Source organism: Sminthopsis crassicaudata, chromosome 2 (genome assembly GCF_048593235.1).
Source record: "Sminthopsis crassicaudata isolate SCR6 chromosome 2, ASM4859323v1, whole genome shotgun sequence".
Classification (NCBI taxonomy): Eukaryota; Metazoa; Chordata; class Mammalia; order Dasyuromorphia; family Dasyuridae; genus Sminthopsis; species Sminthopsis crassicaudata.
The window spans coordinates 439,717,326-439,738,365 of record NC_133618.1 but is presented as its reverse complement, the minus strand read 5'-3'; the positions used below and the strand labels follow the sequence as shown (position 1 = coordinate 439,738,365).

Below are 21,040 nucleotides of genomic sequence, written 5' to 3'. Positions count from 1 at the left end.
GTCTTATTCTCTCTAGTAGGCTGTAAATCCTTTGAGGGCAGGGGACTATAGCTTTTTTTTTTTTTATGTATTCATTTTTTTTCTTTTTAAAATTTATTTATTGAACTAAATACAAAATAAGAAAAAACAGAACAAGAAAAAGAAAGACAGTAAAGAAACAAAACAAAATAAAACATCATGTGCCCAGCAGAACATCAAGAAGGATTCAAAATATATAACAATAAATTTCCATTTCAAAAAACATACATAATAATAGAAGAAATTATATTCATGAGTGTACATCTTTTCTTTGCTTCCTTGTAGATTATTCTTTTGTTACTACTGTATACTTTTTACTTTATTCTTTTCCCCCCTTTCAATCCCTCCACTTCCTCCAAGGAGGCTATAGTTAACCACAAATATATTTATATATACATACATATTATATATACATATATATAAAGACATTCACATACACACATATATATCTATATACACATATATATACATAGACCTACATGCATATATACCCACCTATACTCAGACATATATATATATATATATATATATATATACACACACATATGTAAACCCATATGTAAACATGCGTCTAAAACTATTAATATGGCTGACATACAGTGTGGATTTCTCTTAATTAAATCTAAGTTTTACTTTGAGATCAATAATTACTAGCCCTACTTTTTTTCTCTAGTAAATTCTACTTCTGATCTTTATTGTAGTGTTTCTAAATATCTCTTATTCCCTATCCTTGCTAATTCTACTTTTAATTCTGCTCCTTAGCTTGCCTTGCTATTACTTAACCTTCCCCCACCCATGAATTCCCTCCCTTATCTTCTCCCCTCCTAGCCTTTTCTTCCTTCTTTATCTCATTCCCATTAATCTACACACCTTATCCCACTCTAATTAATCTAAACATCCTTTGGTACCTACCTTATTTTTTATTCCATGTCTATTAATTTATATGCCTTGTCTCATTGCCATAAATCTACACATCCTTCTATACACCACCTTATCTTATCCCCTCTTCCCCTTCCTTCCCCCTTCTTTCTTTCTTTTTTTTTTTAATTAATTTTATAATTATAATATTTTTTTGACAGTACATATGCATAGGTAAATTTTTTTTTTTTTTTTACATTATCCCTTGTACTCCCTTCTGTTCCGAATTTTTCCCCTCCTTCCCTCCACCCCCTCCCCTAGATGGCAGGTATTCCCATACATATTAAATATCTTATAGTATATCCTAGGTATAATATATATGTGCAGAACCGAATTTTGTTGTTGTTGCAAAGGAAGAATTGTATTCAGAAGGTAAAAATAATCTGGGAAGAAAAACAAAAAAAAAATGCTCACAGTTTACACTCATTTCCCAGTGTTCCTTTTCTGGGTGCACCCCCTTATTTCTTAACAGATTTTGAAGGGTGTTCTGCCCTTCAGGGTATATATGTACAGTTTCCTATTTAACCTATTCCCAATGTGAACAGGTTTTCGAAATTACCAGCCTTAGTTCCCTACATAATGCCTCTGTATTGGTTCTTACTGTTGGTTATACAAGAGATTGTATAACATAATTACTATTTTTATCTTTTCCTAGGCAGTTTTGCTTTTTAGAATCAGATCATATTCAACTCTGCCCCAATTTTTCTTTTGAGCTACCTAATTATTTTTGTCAATTTTAAATATATAGTATACATTTCCATGTTTAAAAAAAATTGTCTATGTTCCTTGAAACAAGTATTTGATATTGGGTCTTATATATTACATTTTCTATTAAGTTCTGGTTTAGTTGAGATGAAATCCTCAAAATCTGTAAGTTCATTTGAGTGTCCTTTTTTTTTTTCCATTTAATATTATGTATAATTTTGCTGGATATGATATTTTTGGCCACAGGCCTAGTGCTTTTGATTGCTGGTATATATGATTTGGGGCCATAGCTTTTTTTTTTTTTTACCCTTATATCTTCTCTATTGCCAAGTACAGTGTTCCATACAATAGGCTCATATTGTCAAATAAGTGAGTGGATAAAGTTTGGAGTGATGCAAAACATTTACAAAAAACTCAAGTTGTAAAAAACAAGATAGATCTAATGAAAATAAAAACTCTCAAGAAAAATTGAGAGAGAGAGAGAGAGAGAGAGAGAGAGAGAGAGAGAGAGAGATGGGGAATGCTTTGATCTGTTCCTTCTCTGGGTATGGATAGGATTTTTCATTATAAATCCTTTAGAATAGTTGTTTTCCCTAAATTCTTAATAATTTACAAAACAAATCACTATTTCTTCAAATTTGTTTTTATACCTACATTATAGTCATTAATGTTATAATTATTGCAAATAAATTTTTAAATTCTCCCATTTAATACAACACCCATTCCTATTAAAAAAACAGTAGAGAACATAGAGATAAAGGGGGCTTTCCATAAAATAATAAGCAGTATCTATTTAAAACCAACAGCAAGCATTATTTGTAATGGAGAGAAGCTGAATACATTCCCAATAAGATCAGGGATGAAACAAGGATGTCCATTTTCACCATATTATTTAACATTGTACTAGAAATATTGGCTTTACCAATAGGAAAAGAAAAAGAAGTTAAAAGAATTAGAATAGGCAACGAGGAAATAAAACTATCACTCTTTGCAGATGACATGAAGATATACTTAGTGAATCCTAGAAATCATCCAGAAACCTACTGGAAACAATTAACAGTTTTAGCAAAGTTGCAGGATATAAAATAAACCCACAAAATCATCAACGTTTCTACATATCATTGACAAAGCCTATCAGCAAAAGATAGAAAAAGAAATTCCAATTATTGTTATGTAAGAAATGATCAACAGGATGATTTCAGAAAGGCCTGGAGAGACTTACATGAACTGATGCTGAGTGAAATGAGCAGGACCAGGAGATCGTTGTATATTTCAACAACAATACTATATGATGATCAATTCTGATGGACATGGCCCTCTCCAACAATGAGATGAACCAAATCAGCTCCAATAGAGCAGTAATGAACTGAACCAGCTACTCCCAGCAAAAGAACTTTGGGAGATGATTATGAACCACTACATAGAATTCCCAATACCCCTATTTTTGTCCCCCTGCATTTTTTATTTCCTTCACAGGCTAATTGTACACCATTTCAAAGTCTGATTCGTTTTGTACAGCAAAACAACTGTTTGGACATGTATACATATATTGTATTAAATTTATACTCTAACATATGTAACATGTATTGGTCAACCTGCCATCTGGCAGAAGGGGATGGGGGAGAGGAGGGGAAAAATTGGAACAAAAAGCTTGGCAATTGTCAATGTTGTAAAATTACCCATGCATATATCTTGTAAATAAAAAGCTATAATTAAAAAAAAAAGAAAAAGAAATTCCATTTAAAAATAACTATAGATAAAATAAAATAAAATATTTGTGTATCTACCTGCCAAGACAAACCCAAGAACTATACAAACACAATGATAAAAGTTCTCCCATTTAGAAGATAGCCATATGCATCCAGAGAGAAGACTATGGGGACTAAATGAGATCACAACATAGTATTTTCACTTTTTTTGTTTACTTTCTCATTTTTTTCCCTTTTTGGTCTGATTTTTTTGGTGCAACATGATAAATGTGGAGATATGTATAGAAGAATTGCACATGAACATATATTGAATTACTTGCTGTCTAGGAGAGGGGATGAAGAGAAAGGAGGGAGAAAAATTTGGAACACAAGACTTTCCACGGGTGAATGTTGAAAACTATCTTTGCATATATTTTGAAAATAAAAAGTTATTATTAAAAAAATTTGTAGTCAGAAGAAAAAAAATTCTCCCATCTAAAGAAGGGGTAGATTGATGGTTGCCATCAAAATGCATATGCAGGCTAGCTCATCATATCATATAGAATGAACTGGAGAGTTTGTGTTTAGATACATATATTGCTATTTACATAATTATATTTTAATTTTATACTTTTTATGTTTGTGTGTGTTTAAATTATCATAAACAAAGTTGCAAAACACAAGGTGTTCCAATCCCTCTATTGATATGGTCCTCCTTGGGAATGAAGGACAAACAACATTAATGTATCCAAAACCCTTTTGGACTGATTTAGTTAACTCTTTTCAGATTAAGGTTTGTTACTCCCTGCTCTAACCTGATGACCAATCACAGAATAGTATCCCTAGGTAACAGAGGCAGGATCTCCACTGTTATGATTCATATCATAGTGTGGAAGGTGGTGGAAAATTGCACAAAAAGGGCTAGAGTTGCAATCAGGAGGCCTCAGATTCAAATCCTAGCTTTGTCACTGACCAGCTATGAAATCATGGACAAGTCACTTAGTTTCTTTGCATCCCAAGTCTCTCTTTCTAAAAAGGGGATAATATTATCTACTGCCCTGTCTTACAGGTTTGTTGTGAGGTTTGAATGAGACAACTTGAATTAAGTACTACAAAAACTTTTGTGTGTGTGTTGGGGTTGGGGGAGTTGATATGTAAATTTATCCATATAGGAGATTGTTAAAGAAAAACAGAATGCAAATTATCAACTGTTCTGTGACTGTAAAGATCAGTCTGGAAGGCCTGGGGGGTTAAACCACTTGTCCTATACACCACATGTAGTAGAGGAGGATTTGATATATGATGGTAGTATGATATAGTAGATAGATAGCTGACCTCATATAGAGGCAATAAACATGAACCTGTACAAACTTTGGGGGCATAGTGGAGGATAGAGGGGCCTGGCAAACTGTGGGTCATAGGGTCACAAAGAATTTAATCTGACTGAACAGCAAGTCCTGTGTTCAAATACTAATTCCAATATTTACTGACTGGGTGTCTTGGGGGTGAGTCAATTAACCTCTCAGTGCCCAAGGCCAAGGGTGTCCAATTCAAGTAAAAAAGGACTACTAGAACTGATGGAGTCAGAATGCAAATCAAAACATCTCTTTTTAAAATTTTTCTTTTTCTTTTTCTTTTTTTTTTGTGGGGGTGGGGTGGGGTGGGAAATGTATGTTTTCCTTTACAACATGACTATGTATAACCAAATCAAACTGGCTGCCTTCTCAAGGAGGAGGAAGAGAACTGAAGGAAAGAATTCAGAATTAAGAATTTTTTTAAAATGTTGAAAATTGTCTTTACATGTAATTGGGAAAAAAGCTATTAAAAGAAAAAAGAAAAGAAAAGAAAAGGGGCCATTAAACCATAATAAAGAATCCCTGCAGCAGTATATTGATTTAGAAAACCACAAATTACCATTATTTATGTACTATTGTAATTTCATTTATTTTGTTAAGTATTTTCCAATTACATTCTAATCTGGTTCAGGCAGCTTTCCAGAGTGTTGTGGGAGGAATGCCGAAGGGAGAAATTCTCTGAGTGTGTGATTTGCAGAGAAGGTGCCAATCTGCATTGATAGAGGGGATTTCCTCACCTGGGAGTTCCCTATATTCAGGTCTAATCCCTCTCCCAATTATTATTATTACCATTAGGCCAACTCTTGGCTCTTTTGCACCTTGGAAAGTTTTGCTATAACAATTGGATCTCCTCCTCCACATTAAACACCCCCCCATATTGAAATTGCTTTCTCCTTCAGTTTTTTTGTCATGCTCACTCACCCCCTCATAACTCAGAGCCACCTTTTAAAGATGGGAAGATTGAAAGAACGTCTAGCAAGGTAAATAACAAGCAGTAACAATCAAATGAGAAGCTAACCACAGACTCCAAGGGGAATCTTTGCAGGTGGGAAGCCAGGTCTGACTGAATCAGATTGACTGACTTTCCAAAAAGCTAACACACTGAGTCCTAGTGTTAGCAACCAAGATGTAGGCGGGCTTGAGATAGAAACATCAAGGCAACCCCGTGGTATTTAAATCAACTCTGCGTTGGATGGCATTGATTTCAGTGCTGTTGAACTTGTGGACAGACCAGCTCTATCTATCTGCAAGTATATGAAATAGTGGGGAAAGGGACAACAGGGAAGGCTCTGAGAATCTTGGCAGCAATAATTGTGATGGTCTGGTGGTTTCCCTTTCTGCCGTCCCTTTTGTCTTACTTTCAATCCCCAGAACTTAAGAAGTGTTTGTTGAGCACATAGCAAGTGCCAAATAAATGTTTAGGGAAGCTTGGAGGCCCAGTGGATCAAATACTGGACCTGCAGTCAGGAAGACTCATTAACCTGAGTTCAAATCTGAATTTAGACAATTATTAGCTGTGTAACCCTGAACAAGTCACTTAACCCCGTTTCCCCCAATTTCCTCATCCGTATGAGTTGGAGAAGGAAATGACAAACCACTCCAGTATCTTTGGCAAGAAAAACCCAAATGGGGTCACAAAAAGCTTTTCTGATGTGTCCATCTTTCCCTGGAAGTCTTGTATGGTCCATAGGTAGATTCTGGATTCCAGGATACAGAGTACATAAATATATTTAGATACCTGAGTAATTGATTACATACGCTTCAGAGCTGATCCCATGTATCTGATAACAGAGCTTAATTCTCCATCCCTGAAGTAAAATGTCCAGCTGTGACCATCTCCATGACACATTCTGAAATATAATTCTCTTTCCCAAAGTCTGTCATAAACTCAAAGACCAATAGATTCCTGCTCCTCTTGTATCTGGACATCCCCCACTGAATTCCAGGTCTTGTTTTTGTTGCCCATATTCCAATGCATATCTGTAAACACTAGATCTATATCTGTCTCCACTATTGGCTTAAAGGTATAAAGAAGTTTCTGGGATATTTGATTCCCATGGACTCAAGGGTTATGTCCAGTGTGCTCCAAAAGGTATGAACTAGAAGACTGCCAGCCTACCACTTTCCTGTTCTTTGATCAGTGAAGTCCCTTCTTCTAGAATAGCTTACTTAGACAAGGCCCAGAGCAGGAAGAAGAATGTCACTCGCCACCTTGTGGGTTCCATGAAGGATGTGATGGTAAATCATAGCATGAAGACCTCTCCAGCAGAGAGTAGAAGTCAGGATTTACTGATTTCCATGATTAGGTTAAAAAACATGCCCATGAAGGCAGAGAAGAAAAAGGAATAAGGAAAAGGAATTTTATAAATAGAACCTACTATGTGTTAGGCAGTTTGCTAAGTGTATTTTATTTTTTAAATAATATTTTATTTTCCAAATACATGCAAAGATAGTTTTCAACATTCACCTTTGCAAAATCTCATGTTCCCAGTTTTTCTCCCTTTCTTTCCCTCTCTCCCCTCCCTTAGACAGGAATAGATAAAACGTGCATTTCTTCTAAATATATTCCATATTCATCATACACTCAAGAAAAATCAGATCAAAAGGAAAAAAATGAAAAAGAAAAAAGCAAACCAACAACAATAAAAAGGTGAAAACGCTGTGTTGTGATCCACACTTAATCTCCACAGGCCTCTCTCTGGGTGCAGATGGCTCTCTCCATTGCAAGACCATTGGGACTGGCCTGAATCACTTCGTTGTTGAAAAGAGCCACAAATATCACATAATCTTCATGTTTCTGTGCACGATGGTCTCTTGGTACTGCTTATCTCACTTAACATCAGTTCATATAAATCTTTCCAGGGCAAAGTGCTTTTTACAAATATCTCATTTGATCCTCACAACAACCCTGGGAGATAGATACTATATTATTATCACCATTTTACAGTTAAGGAAACTGAAGTAAATGACTTGCCCAGGTCACACAACTAGTAATAGTCTGAGGCCACATTTGAACTCAGTTCTTCCTTACTCCAGGCCCATGAGGCCCACAATCTCTTTAACTCAATGGTCCTCAAAGTGTTGCAGGATCCATTAGGGGCTCCCTGAATCTGTTTTAAGGGGGCCACAGATTCAAAACTAGTTTTATAATTCTAAGACATTTTAAGTTCTAATATAGGAATTTTTAGTAGATATAATCTATATAAACAAAAGCTCTTTATGGAAGAAGGGGTTTCTTAATAATTTTCAAGAGTGTGAAGGGTTCTGAGACCCTGCAGTCTGAGAACCATCTCTGGTCTCCACCACTTGCCTAGCTCTTCATCACCACTCCAAACTTAGCCTCCCTCTAGCCATCTCTCGACCCTCAGTCTTGTGATGAGTAGTTGAATTTGACTCTGCCTTTGCCTCCTCTACAGTTTCTGTGCCAGAGATTTCCTCCTTGCTGACTTTAATCTGACAAGTGCCATTACGGACACGATGATGAGGATAAGAAGCTAAAACCAAATGAACAGTTTCTGGATTTGACAAACCGATGGATAATAAGAGCAAAAATATAGTGTTAATTTTGGAATACATCTGGATATATCTTTTTGTAAAAGATTTCACTAGTAAAGGGAACTCCTTGTTATCAATACAGTATTTCCTTATCACTGAGGAGTTAAGTGACTTGTCCGGAGTCATATAGTTAATGTTTCAAAAATAGTACTCGAACTCAATTTTTCCTATTTCATGCTGCCTCAATGATAGAATGTTAATGTTAAAAAAAAAAAAAAAAAAAGGTGAGTTTTTATGTTTGGGAGGTTGCAAATCATCCTAAATATTTCCAGATTTGATCCAGTCTTCTCTAACATTACACTTTTACTCAGTTCTGGGCTTATCTCACTTCATGACTGGCTTAGCCATGGGAGCATGTGTATGAGACAAACTCTCATCACAGATCTAAGTGAATTTGTATCCCCTGGAAGACAAATAACTAAAAAATTCAAACAAATCTTTTTTCCCCCAAAACTCCACTCTCTCAAGAGATTACTGAAAAAAAAGTTCAATATTCACTGGCAACAGAGAAAAATGCAAATTACAACAACCTGAGGTACCACCTCACACCCACCAACCTACAAAAGACAATAAATGATGGAGAAATTCATTGTTGGAGAGGTGGTGGGAAGATAAAGTATGTCAATTTACTGTTGGTGAAGCTGAATTCACAGCTACTGTTGAAGACGTGAATTCTTCTAGCCAGCCTGGAAAACAATATGGAATTATATAAGAATAGTGACTAAGTTATTCACACTCTTTGACCCAGAGATTTCATGACTAGGGTTATAAGAAACACCAGCATGTATACAGTGCTTTATGATTTGAAAAGTACTGAATATCAAAGAAATCAACAAAGGAAGACATCCTAGAATACCAGATTTCAAACTACATTACACAGTGGTAATCATCAAAACAATCTGATACTGGCTAAGAAATAGAATGGTGAATCAGTGGAATAGATAATGTGTACAATACATAGCAGTAAATGACCATAGTAATCTAGTGCTTAAGAAACCCAAGGTATAAGCTTTTTGATCAGGAACTCATTAGTTGACAAAAGTTTCTGGGAAAACTGAAACACAGGTTGGCAGAAAGTAAGCATTATCTAACTTCTGACCTCGATAAACTCAAAATGGGTACATTGGACATAAATGACAATATCATAAGCAAATTAGAGGAATATGGAAAATGTTACATGTCATATCTATGGATAAGGGAAGAATTTATGACCAAATGAAAGAGAATCATGATAAGTATAATGGATAATTTTGAATACATGAAATTAAAGAATTTTGTGCACACACATACACAAACTTATAAAACCAAAATAGAAGGAAGGCAATAAACTGGGAAATAATTTTTTAACAGCAAGTGTCTCTGATGAAAACCTTGTTTCTCAAATATATAGAGAATTGAGTCAAACTTATAAGAATATGTCATTCCTATACAATGATCAATTCTGATGGATGTGGCTCTTTTCAACATGAGATGATTTAAACCAGTTCCAATTGTTCAGTAATGAAGAGAGCCATCCACACCCAGAGAGAGGACTGTAGGAACTGAGAGTGGACCACAACAAAGCATTTTCACTCTTTCTGTTATTGTTTGCTTGCATTTTTGTTTTCCTTCTCGGGTTTTTTTTCTTTCTCGATCCAATTTTTCTTATGCAGCAAGATATGCATATGTTATATGTATGTATACATATATTGGATTTAATATATATTTTAACATATTTAACATGTATTGGACTACCTGCCTTCTAGAGGAGGGGGTGGAGTGAAGGAGGGGAAAATTTGGAACAGAAGATTTTGCAAGGATCAATGCTGAAAAAATTACCCATGCATATGATTTATAATTAAAAAGCTATTAAAAAGGATATGTCATTCCCCAATTAATAAATGGCTAAAGGATATGAACAAGAAATTTTTAGAAGAAATCAAAGCAATCAAGAGTCACATAAAAAAAGCTTCTCCATAATTACTGATTAAAGAAATGCAAATAAAAACAACTCTGAGGTACTATAGATATCTATCTATATCAGCTCTTTTAGGGGTGGCAAAGAATTGGAAATTGAGGGTATGTCCATCAATTGGAGAATGGCCGACCAAGATATGGTACATGATTATAATGAAAAGCTGATGATGAGCATGGAAGCTCATTCAGAAAAACTTAGAAAGACTTACATGAACTGAGGCAAAGTGAATTGAGCAGAATCAGAACAGTACACCGAATATTGTATAGTAATCAGTTGTGAATGACTTAGCTATTTTCAGCAATACAATGATCCATAACAACTTTAAATGAGTTATGATGAAAAATGCTTTCACCTTCAGAGAGAGAACTGATAGTCTCAAAATGCAAGTGGATGCATACTTTTTCTCCCAATATTTTATTTTTCCAAATACATGTAAAGATAGTTTTCAACTTCCATTTTTGTAAGACTTTGTGTTCTAAAATGTTCTCCCTCTTTCCCTACACTCCAAGACAGCAAGTAATTTGAGATAAGTTATATATGTACAATCCTTTTAAACATATTTTGGTATTTGAAATAATCAAGACAAATCAGACCAAAAAAAAAAAACAAAACAAGAAAAAAAAATTTCCTCCAATCTATATTCAATATCCACAGTTCTCTCTCTGAATGCAATTGGCTTTTTTCATTCCAACTCCATTGGAATTACTTTGTATCACTGCATTGTTGAGAAGAGCCTAATCTATCACATTTGAACAACACATGACCTTCTTGTTACTGTATACAATGTTCTCCTGGAGCTACTCAATTTACTTAGCATCAGTTCATGTAAGTCTTTCCATGCTTTTATGAAGTCAGTCTGCTCATCATTTCTTATTACCCTCTTATAATATTATTACCCTCTTATATCATAACTTATTCAACTATTCCCCAATTGATGGGCAGCCACTTAATTTTTCAGTTCCTTGACACTACAAAAAGAGATGCTATAAACATTTTTTTTACATATGGATCTTTTTTTCCCCTTTTTTTATTATTTCTTTGGAATATAGACCCAGTAGTGACACTGATGGATCAAAGAGTATGCAGTTTTAGAGCCCTTTGGGCATAGTTCCAAATTGCTTTCCAGAATGGTTAGATCATTTCACAACCCTACCAATAATGTGTTAGTGTCCTAATTTTTCCACATCCCTTCCAACATTTTTTATTAATTATCTTTTCCTGTCACCAAAGCCAATCTAAGAAGTGTGAGGTGATACCCCAGAGTTGTTTTAATATGCATTTCTCTAGTGAACAGTGATTTAAAGTGTTTTTTAATGTGACTAGGAATGGTTTTAATTTCTTCATCCAAAAATTGTTTATATCCTTTGACCACTTATCAATTGAGGAATGACTTGTATTCTTGAAATTTGAGTCAGTTCTCTATATATTTTAGAAATTAGTCCTTTATCAAAAACACTGGCTGCAAAAAATTTTCCCCAGCTTTCTGCTTCCCTCCCAATTTTGTATGCATTAGTGTTACTTGTACAAAACCTTTTTAATTTGATATAATCAAAATTATCTACTTTGCATTTCATGTTCTGTAATTCTTTGGCCATACTTCTCTACAAATCCAAAAGATAGACTATCCCTTGTTTTATTAATTTGTTTATAATATCAATCTTTATGTTTAAATCATGAATCCATTTTGACTTTATCTTGGTATACAATGTTAGATGATGGTCAATGTATAATTTCTGCCATACTATTTCCAGTTTCCTCAGAAAATTTTGTCAAATAATGAGTTCTTATTTGAAGTTGAGTCTCTGAGTTTATCAAACACTAGATTACTATAATCATTGACAGTTGTATCTTGTATACTAATCTATTCTTGACCTTTTGTTCTGGAAGCACATTAAAAAAAATACAACTTTATTTTTCTTGGTTTTTCTTGTTTGGTTTGTATGTGTGTTTTTTTTTTTAACAACATGACTAATATGAAAATGTTTTGCATGACTGCACATAGATAATCTATATAAAGTGCTTACCTTCTCAATGGGGAGAAAGGAGGAGAGAGAATTTAGAATTTTTAAAAAAATTTTAAATGTTTAAAATTATTTTTACATTCAATTAAAGAAATATAAAATATTAGAAAAAAATTAAAAGGAGGAAGATTTCAAAAAATCTGGGAAGACTTATACAAACTGATGCAGAGTGAAATGAGTAGAACCAGGAGATCATCACCCATAGCAATAACAATATTATGAGGATGATCAACTGTGAAAGAATTAGCTACTTTGATCAAGATAATGATCCAGGACAATAAAGAATTTGTGATAAAAAAAAAATGTCACCTATCTCCAGAGATAAAACTGCTGAACTGAATTCAAACTAAGGTGTAATTTTTTTCACTTTCTGTGTTTTTTTTTCAAAATGGCCAATATGAAAATATGCTTTGTATGATTTCAAATGTATAACTGATATCATATTGCTTGCCTTCTAAATGGATGGAAGGAGCAACTTGAGGGAAGGAGAGAATTTGGAACTCAAAAAAATTTTTTAAATCGAAAAATTATGAAAAAATTTAAAAGATCTGAAAATATATATGTATATATATAATATCTTATCTGATCCTTAAAATTAGCCTGTGAGATAGGTACTATTATACCCCCATCTAAAGATGAATTATAAGGAATAATTTATCAAGATTACACAGCTTGTACATGTTTGAGATGGGATTTGAATTCAGGTCTTCTAGACTCTAGGCCTAGCACTCTTTCTACTGTGCCATTGCTGTATTATATCTCTCACAGCAACTGCTGTCAGCAAGAAAAGGCTCATATATACAGATACATTTATAGTAGCATCATTTGTATTATAAAAGTTTAGGAACAAAATAATTGATCAATGGCCAAACCAATTGTGGTGCATGAAGGTGATGGAATATTATGATTCTATAAGAAATGGCAGATATGAAGAACTCAGAGAGATTCTTAAAAATGGGTAGCAAATGAGACAATGATGAAAGCAAGGGTGAAAGAAAAAATAGATGTAAGGATCATGGCAAGGGAAAGGAATGGTCAGCATGAAAAGGCAATGGAATGCTACTCACATACAACAGCCATTGCCAACAGACTAATATGCTAATAACATTAAAGAATACATCTTTTCTTTCTTTTAATAATTATCTCTCCCAGCTTCACCCTCTGCCAAAGAATGTACTTTGTAACAGTTTATTTGAATATTTGGTTAGAATATCTATTGTGGGAACACAAAATGTAACTTCAAATTTTTTAAAAAGTGGTATTTTGTAACCAGATTTTGTAGGCAGATTGGAGGGAAGTAAAAGGCAACACAGAAGACAGAATGGAGTAGAGTCTCAGAAGCAAAAAGACAAGACAGGGTCAAATTCTTTTTGTCTGTTTGATTTTGGTGAGCTAATCAGGATTAAGTAATTTGTCTGGGATCACACAGCTAGTAAGTGTCAAGGTGTCTAAGACTTGATTTGAACTGAGGTCCTCCTGACTCCAGGACTGGTACTCTACTTACTGTGCCATCCCATAAGTTTTTTGGTGGATGTGACCTACTTTCTTTGGTTTGGGGAACTCTAGACGAGGTTGTCACCGAGAAGTTAAGCACATTGCCCAGGGCCACCCAGCATGATGTGTCAGAGGCAGGCCCCAGTGTTCCCTACACAGGTACCCCAAATCCAGTTTTTGGTTTGGCATAGGTTGTCTGTCACCAATCCTAGAATTTACTCCTTCACTTTCACCTCTTAGAATTCCTGGTCTCCTTCAAAACTTAGTTCAACAATGAGGTAATTCAGGCCAATTTCAATAGACTTGTGACAGAGAGAGACATGTGCATCCTGAAGGAGGACTAGGGACTAAATGTGGATCATTCAGTGTATTCACCATTTTTGTTGCTGTTTGCTTTTTTTCTTTTTTTTTTTTTTCCTTTTTGAGCTGATTTTTCTTGTGCAGAATAATAATCGTGGAAATATGTATAGAGGAATTGCACATATTTAAAACATATTACTTGCTGTCCAGGGGAGGGAGGAAGAAATTTTGGAACATAAGATTTTGCAAGGGTAAATGTTGAAAACTATCTTTGCATGTATTTTGAAAATAAAAAGTTATTATTTTTAAAACCTTAATTCAAACCCCATCTATCTGGTCCCCCAGCTGTTACTGCCCTACCTTTCATCTGTTTTGCATGTATTCATACCTATCTTTATAAGTGAATATTACCTCTCTTACTGAAATATAAGCTCCCACATGAATTGGTCCAAGCATTCGGGAAAGTCATTTGGAACCATATCTAAAAAGCTATTACGTTGGGCATCCCTTTTGACCAAAAATACCTTTAGTAGCTCTATATCCTAAAGCAACCAAAGAAAGCAGTAAAAAACTCGTGTAAAAATATTTATAGCAGTTCTATATATTTGTAGTAACAACAAGCTGGAAACTATGGGGATCCCACCAATTGTGAGTGACTGAACAAATTATTGCAAATGAGTGTAATAAAATATTACTGTGGTATAAAAAATGATGAAAGAGGATTCAGAGAAACCTGGGAAGACTGATATGAGCTAACACAGAATAAAGTGAACAGTAGAAAACCAGAGGAACAATTTATACTATGACAACAGTATTGTAAAGCGAAACAATTTGAAAAACTTCAGAATCTTGATCTGCTAAGTTGGTATTCTTAACCCTTTATAAGCTAGCTCTTTCTGACCTCTCCAGTCTTACTCCCTGTAAAATACTGTTAGATCCAATGACACTGGCCTCCTGCCTATTTTATGAACAAAACACTCTATCTCTCAAATCCCAGTATTTTCTTTGGCTGTCTCCTATGCCTGGAACTCTATCTACTCAACTATACATACAAATTTCCCTAGCTAAGTATCAATTAAAATTTTATCTTTTATTGGAAGCTTCCCTCTATTAATTATTTCCTGATTATTCTTATTTGTCAAATTTTCCATGGCCTCCACATTCATCCATACATGGGGTCACAACTCACAGTTTAAGAAGCTTTCCCTTATGATATCCTTAGAATGATGAGAAAAAGTGAGAAAGTATTCATTGCTCATGATTGGGTCAACCCACTATAATAAAAATAATGACACTACCTATATGACCTTATACCAACCAAAGTTTGTTGTTTCCCCCATTAAATTGTAAGCTTCTTGAAGATAATGATTTTTTTTTTGCTTCTTTTTTTTTTATCCTTAGAGCATACACAGTAGCTAGCCCAAAATAGATGTTTAATAAATGCTTATTGTTTGACTGACCAATTCCAGTGAACTCAAGATGAAACATGCTGCCCATCTCCTGATAGAGTAGATGGATTCAGGTGGTAAGATGTATGCATTATATGTATGTATGTGTATGTGAACACATATTCATATATCTTTTAATATACATATATTCACCTATTTATATATACATATATATATATATACACACACACATACATATTTGGGCATGGCCATGCAGAATTTGTTTTGTATGTATTTGTATTTGTAAAAAAAATTTTGTTTTTCTTGCTTTCTCAGTGTGGGGAGAAGGGAAGGTCAGAAGGAAGGAATGTGGATCTGAAAATAAAATAAAATAAAAATAAATAGTAAAAAATAAATGAAGTGGGACTAATTCAGGTGTTCTTTTTTTTTTTTTTTAACTGATAACAAATAACAAAGAAATTTATTTTAAAACAATTCTTTTGGGATGCCTATAAGTTTACCATTTATTAAAGATAAAAGCAAATTTGGATACTAATTTGATGGATATGTTTTTGATTTTTAACATGAAGAATTAAATCTTTGCAGAATATTTGATATCTTTTACGTTGTCAAATTTTCCATGGCCCCCACATTCATCCATACATGGGGTCACAACTCACAGTTTAAGAAGCTTTCCCTTATGATATCCTTAGAATGATGAGAAAAAGTGAGAAAGTATTCATTGCTCATGATTGGGCCAACCCACTATAATAAAAATAATGACACTACCTATATGACCTTATACCAACCAAAGTACAAAAGAGATATTTTATGGAGTTAGACAAAATAATAACAAAATACATGTATATGAGTGATAGGTCTAGTATTTCAAGGGAAATAGTATTTTTGTAATTCAGGTATTCTTAACCTGGAGTCTATGAACTTGATTTTAAAAAATCTTTTGATAACTGTAATTCAATATAATTAGTTTCCTTTATGAACAAGTAATAACCTCTCATCAATGTAATGGCGATGGTTTCAGAGGACAGATGGTGATCCCTGCTATGTACATCCTGACAGAGAAGTAAGTGATGGATTCAAGAAGCAGAATGAGACATACATTTTTAAACTTGGCCAATGCCAGGTCAATTTGCTTTGCTTGACTAAGCATATTGGTTACAAAGGTTTTGTTTTTGTTTTTGTGTTGAAAAATAATGGAAGAAGTGGAAATGGGAGAAAATAAATGCTTGATTTCTTTTATCATCCCTCTCCCCAAAAGGAAAATAATTTTAAAAAAATTCCTTGAGGGCAGAGATTATTTTGCTTTTATGAGTAGAGTTCAGCATTTTGAGGCTCCTTAAACAGAAGTCTAGGAGTTCTTAAACTTTTTGTGTCTTGGACTCCTTTAGTAGTTTGGAGAAGTCTCTATGAATCCCTTCTCAGAATAATGTTTTTAAGTGCATGAAATGAAATATACACAATTGAGAAGAAAACAAATTATGTTAAAATATAGTTACCAAAATATTTTAAAAAACAAGTTCACAGGCTCCAGGTTAAGTAAAATCCATTATGTGGGCAATGCAGCCTAACTAGAGGTCAGAGTGAAGCTATGACCCAATGCATAGCTCTGACTTCTAACCACTGTATGCAACATGCACTGGATAGGATAGGATAGTGGAGAAGAACAACCAAACAACTGGAGTCAGAGTTGTGTTCCAGTCACTCAGTCACTCGATTGGCATTAATTAAGCACCTACATTTCTTAAGCTAGGCACTGTGCTAAGCTCAAGATTACATGTGTGTGTGTATTTTGCATCAGTATATATACATGCATATATGTGTGTGTGTATATATATATGGAAGAAGGGGGTGGTAGTACAGGGACAGAGAGAGAGAGAGAGAGAGAGAGAGAGAGAGAGAGAGAGAGAGAGCGAGCAAAGTAGAGGCACAAAAGAGAGTTTCAGGTCTCGAGCAGCTCTTGATCTAACAGAGAGATGACATAAAATCATCTATGTTGAAACAAGAAATACAGGATAAACCAGAGATAATCAGCAGAGTGAATGTTCTAGCATTAAAGATAATTAGGAAAGGTCTCTTGTAGAAGATGGAATTTCAACTTGGACTTGAAGGAAGCCAAGGAAGTGAAGGAATAAGGCTAGACCATGCCTGGAGTCAGGAAGACCTGAGTTCAAATTTGACCCCAGACACTAACAGTGTGACTTTGGGAAAGTCATTTAACCCTGTTTGCCTTAGTTTCTTTATCTGTAAAATGAGCTGGAGAAGGAAATGGCAAATTGCTTTGGTATCTTTGTCAAGAAAACCCCAAATGGAGAGTTGGGCACAATTGGAATGGTTGAACAATCAAAGAGAAGTGAGGAGACCCAAATGACAAGGGAGCGTATTCCAGGCAGAGAGGAGCTGAGCAATGGAGTGTTCTGAGCAAGATATAGTAAGAAAGGCAGTGTTCCTGGATTACAGAGTACTTAGGGAGGAGTAAGGTGTAAGAAGGCTGGAAAAGTAGAGTGGGGTAAATGACAGGTTGTGAAGGGGTTTAAATGCCAAGCCTTTCCCAAGCCCACGAGGATGATTCCTAACCCTCTAGGGTGAATCCTAGCCCATGGAAAATATCCCTGTTGCTTGGAGATGAAGTGCCAGAGCCCCACAGACACCACAAATGCTTTGAGCAAAGTCTGCTTTGAGGACAAGTTGTTTGCAGCCAATGGCTTCACATCTCCAAGGAGACAGGACAAGATCAGTGCAAGGTTGGCCAGCAACCTGGGAGCTCACCTTCTGTTAGAGGTGGGTAAACTGGCTTTGGACACAGGGAAAGAACCAGACTGAGCCCCTATCCTCTCATGGCTCTTAGGCCTCTGGCAGGCGGCAGGGGAAGTATGAGCTCATCCCTGAGACCTGTCCTGAGCAAAGCAGCGGGGAAAGCAGGAAAGCAACTGGGTTCCCTGGGGCTCATTCCTGGCTCTGCTCCCAGGTACCTCTGCACAGTGCCTTTGATTGCTTGTTTCCCCGGGGGTTTGTCTCAAAGATCTCAGCCAGGGGAGCCCCTAGAGAGCAGCTAGAGAGTTCAAGGCCCTCCACAATCTGGTGCCACCTTGCTGTTCCAGGTGAATTTTACAAACTCCCTTCCCCCCACTCTGTGCCAGCCAAACTGCACTGTTACCTCTCTGCTCCTATATACCCTGCCCTCTCCTGCTTTCGTTCAACAAGTATTCATTAAGCACCTACTATGTGCTAGCACCATGTATGGCACTGGGCATACAAAAATATCAATAAAACTGTCCTCAAATGTATAATCTACATGGCGATATAGCATGTGTACTGATAAGTGAATGCCAAATATGTATAAGTACAAAGTAATTTTGAGAGACAGAATGTTAATAACTGAGAAAAGGCTTCAGGTGGAGAGTGGCACTTCTGAGGAGCTAGTTTTATGAAAACTCATAGTAAACTTTTAATGAGGAGTGCTGGACATGGAATCAGGAAGAAAGAAATTATAATATATTTACTAGATGGCTCTGGGCAAATTTTTCAGCATTGTCTGCCTCAGTTTCCTCATCTGAAGGCTAATGAGGTTAATGAGTGCATCTGCCTCCAGAGTTGTGAGGATCAAATGAGAGAATATATGTAAAGCATTTTGCAAACCTTAAAAATGTTAAATAAATATTAACTACTACTATTGTTAAGAAGGAAGCTGAGAATTGTACCAGACAGAGGTGAGGAGAGTACATTTCAGATGAGAGGGGTCCCTTGTGCAAAGTGAGGGCCATGGGAAAAGGATGATGGTTTCCTGACTAATTGGGGATGATAAACATGGGATTGTATAAGTAGACAATAGAAGAAATCAACTTTTTTGTAGTTTTTTTTAAATTTAATTTTTATTTTATTTTATAATTATAACTTTTTTTTTGATTTTTTTTTTTGATAGTACATATGCAAATCAACTTTTGCTTAAGCTATCTTCTATCTGGAATGTTCCCCCTACCACCCTTCTCTTCCCAAGATGAAATCCTTTCCTAAAAGCCTAACTCTTTTTAGGAATCTTATCTTCCTCTTTAGCCCTCCTACTACTCTGCTTTGTAAATAAATCCCCAATTCAATTATCATATAACATCATCTATTCTCCTTTTTGTGTATCTCAGACTAGATTATAACCTTAATGAGGGCAGGAACCTTATGTTAGCTAAGTATTCTATTCTTCCAATTCTGATATCTACTAGGACTCCACAGGCATTTAAAAAGTGTTTGTTATAGTCTCTTGTATATAACCTAAGGGAAGAAGTAGAATAAGGAGTTTATAGTATTATTATTGTCCATAATAATAGTAAGTGTAACAGCTCACAGTATGAGTGATGATTTTTCAGTCATCACTTTTCCCTTATAATGAACTTCAGAGTATTTCTGGCCTAAAGGCTTCAGTCCTGAAGTCTTGGGGTCAGGAGATAGACTCCCATGATCCAAGAACTCTTGGGGTCTCTCAAAAAAGCATGGAAACATCAGAAGCCAACTAAGTGGCAGAATAGAGAAAGAACTGGGCCTAAAGTCAGGAAACCTAGTGTTCAAATCTAGCCTCTGACACTTAGCTCTGTGACTCCATGAGTAAGTCATTTCACCGGTTTGCTTCAATTTCCTCATCTATAAAGTGATGTTTTAAGGAATGGTTCCTATATGGTACGTTATTTGCTGGCCAGCATTGACTTTAAGATGAAAGATTGAATCTTGCTTTTAATTTCAATTTAGACTTGAAGAACTGCAGAATAAGACCAAGGATGCTAGCAGGGCATGACCTGTTCTGATTTCATATTCCTTTGGCTTCACTTCCTTCTCCCACTCAATGAACTGTAAGGTGATCCTGCAAAAGAGTCTTTACCTGTCAGTTCTTATCCAAGCCTGCCTTTGCACTGGCTGTCTCCCATGCCTATGATGCACCTCCTTTGCATAGAATACCTCATATCCTTTAAAACTCAGTTCAAGCACTATTTTCTAAAAGAAGCCTTTACCAAACACTGTCCTCCCCACCATCACCACCACACCAATTGCTAGTACCCCCCTCCCTTACAAAACTCTCATACTCACCAATCTTGTATTTATTTTGCAATTGTTCTACATCTGTTCAGTCATTTTTCAGTTGTGTATGATTCTTCATGACCCATCTGGGATTTTCTTGGCAAAGATACTGGAGTGGTTTGCCATTTCCTTCTCCACCTCATTTTATAATTGAGGAAACTGGGGCAAACGTGGTTAAGTTACTTACCAAGGGTAAATAGTAAAAGTCTGAAACCAGATTTGAACTCAGAGAGGAATCTTCCTGATTCTAGGTCTGTCACTATTATTTAGCTGCTCATTCTATATTTACTTATTTTATATACACACATCTATATATACATACACACAATACATATATTACACAATGTGTACATGTATATGTGTGTGTATATGTGTATATGTGTGTGTGTGTGTGTGTCCATAGAGTCTCTCACAATAGGACAAGGATAATTCCATTTTCGTCCCTTTATCTCTAGCATTTAGCTTGATGCTTAGTATATGGTAGACACAAATTCTTCGTTGCTGGTTGATCCCATGTTCTCTCTCAGAAATCCCATCTACTCTCATAGCTTGGAGTCTCAAG

General features: G+C 35.4%; 1 protein-coding gene across 1 annotated transcript in view; it reads right to left on the bottom strand.

The window, feature by feature from the left end:
- The window catches only part of MMP24 (matrix metallopeptidase 24), a 61,491-nt gene that overhangs the window by 13,405 nt on the left and 27,046 nt on the right, over positions 1-21,040 (bottom strand). The window lies entirely within an intron of this gene.